Here is a 2,500-nt window from a genome sequence, read left to right on the forward strand (position 1 = left end):
AGTCGCCACACCCTACATTCTGTCAAGCGGGATACTGAACTCGAGAGGATAATACCTCTGCGCGGATTAGACTAGGGTACGGTTTATGGCATAATTAGGATGTACACGGGCTGGCGGATGAACCCGCCGAACCCTTAGTAAAGCAGGGTGAAACCTGCTTGAAACGGGGAGGGCTAAGGGGATTCTGTCACCGCTCTATTAAAACTTAGCAAGTCTTAGGTAGCGCTCCAAGACTGTCGCCATACGATACGCTCTATGGCAAATGCAGGTGTGGGTGGGTTCAGCCCCACTTTGCTCCGGTTCGGCACTGAGCCCGTCGTCTCATAAGGGCGCGGGCCAACCTCGCGTGGAGCTCCCTGTTTCATAGCCACCCACGGAACCAAATAGGAGACTGCATAAACAGACGCGGATAGCGGGCCTGAGTTTGAGCCCAATAGAATGAGTAACACGAAAACTAAGAAGGTCAAAAAGACCAAGGGGTTGACAAGAAAGATCCGGACCAAGCGTTCATGGATCTTCAAGATCGAATGGAGGCGATGCGTTTTGGGATAAGCAAACTCGATGATGAGTCTTCCCATTTTACGCTAGTTACGGTAATGATGGACTTCCTCGATGAGGTAATGTCCGAATTTCGAAGGTACAGAGCCGTAAATCGCATGCAGCAGGTCCTCGACCGTCAAACGCAAACGTCGTTTGACGGTAACGATGGATTCGGGCCGCAAACGCGAAAAGGCAGAAGACCAGTGGCTGATGACCAACAGCCTGGTCCAAGTGGGTTGCAAAGATTGCAACAACAACAACAACAACCATCGAGGTTGACCTCTGTTAGGGAAGCGGTGGAAAATATTCCAAGTCCGAGAAACGGACCGAATATTAATGAGGGTAGAATTAATAAGAGGAAGAAGAAGAAGAGCAAGAAGAAGCAGAATAAGCCCAGAAAGCGGCCTGAGGCTCTGCTGATATCGGACTGCACTTCCGAGGAGCTGGCGAAATTGCTCAAGGAAATGAAGCAGTCCGATGCTCTTAAATCGGTTGGAGAGACAATCTCTAAGGTCCGACGGGTCCAGAATGGAGGCATGTTGCTAGAACTTAAGCAGGGTAGTTCTGCTAGTGCAATTGCCCCAAAGGTTAAGGAAGCGGTGAAGGGCAAGGCGTCAGTGAGAACGCTAGCTCCTTCTAAAATGATTGAGATCATGCATCTCGATGAAATTACCACCCCAGAGGAGGTTGCGGAGTCTGTCAAAGCACAGCTCAACATCGAGATAGAAACAGATCGTATCAAAATGAAGAAAGGCCGCGCGGCCGGTACGCAGTGGGCACGGATCAACGTATCGCTGCCAGACTTTCAAAGCTTCTTGAATTTGGGAAAGCTGAAAGTTGGTTGGTCGATATGCCATATCCGCGAGGTTATGGAAGAGCAGAAATGCTATAAGTGTTGGAAGGTAGGCCATACGAGCTACCATTGTAGGGAACCAGACAGAAGTAATCTGTGCTGGAAATGCGGTTTGAGTGGACACAAGAAGCAAGCTTGTACCAACTCTGTCAAGTGTTTGGATTGCGGTACGAGGTCACAGAACCTTCACGCAACGGGCAGTTATATGTGTCCCCGTAGGCGAACGATTAGATAATAATGGTTAGGTTGCTACAACATAACCAGAATCATAGTTATGCTGCATTTCAATTAATGTGGCAAACGATTAGGGAAGAATCTGCGGATATAGTGTTGATTGCAGATCCGTATCTGGCAACAACCAACGTCAAAGTGTTACGCAACGACGATAACACAGCAGCGGTAGTGGTTAACGCGGACTTACCAGTTAAGGTAGTCAGTAAGGCTCTGAAGGGTTTAATGATAGTTGACATAGGTGATATGCGAGTGGTTAGCGTTTACGCGCCACCTAGATTTAGTATGGAAGAGTTCCAGAACATGTTGGATAACACGGTAATGGCCGTAACCGGTATCCACAAATTCGTTATCGGGGGACTTCAACGCTTGGTCATCAAGTTGGAACAACCAACTTGGCGAGCGTGGAGAAACCCAGAAACGAAGAGGTGAGTTGGTTTTATCAACCTTTGCGCAGATTGACGCAATTTTATTGAACGACGGCAGCACCCCAACTTATGTTGGACCAGGGCGCACGTCAGTAGTTGATCTTACTTTTGCGAGCCGAACCGTAGCAAGATCATTTAAGTGGGAGGTGTTATCTAGCTATATGAACTCTGATCATCGTGCAATACGAATAGATCTTGAGACGCAAAGCGTGCGTAATCTGTCCCGACCCATAACGGGATGGAGCATCAAGTATTTTAGCAAAGATATATTTGAAGTTATGATGCAAGCCGCTTTTGAGACCGAGGTCACAACAAGCGAAGACTTAATGCGTATACTTGTCACGGCGTGTAATGCGACGATGACTAAACGTAAGAGGTACACTCTAACAAGAGTGCATTTTGGTGGACGTTAGAGATTGAGGCACTTCGCAAAGAGTGCAAACACCGC

The 2,500-nt window shown here is 48.0% G+C and overlaps 1 pseudogene; it reads left to right on the forward strand.

Annotated features, from left to right (window-relative positions):
* The window catches only part of LOC120907649, a 9,153-nt pseudogene that overhangs the window by 2,757 nt on the left and 3,896 nt on the right, over nucleotides 1–2,500 (forward strand).

Source organism: Anopheles arabiensis, assembly GCF_016920715.1.
Source record: "Anopheles arabiensis isolate DONGOLA chromosome X unlocalized genomic scaffold, AaraD3 X_pericentromeric_contig0014, whole genome shotgun sequence".
NCBI classification, from domain to species: domain Eukaryota; kingdom Metazoa; phylum Arthropoda; class Insecta; order Diptera; family Culicidae; genus Anopheles; species Anopheles arabiensis.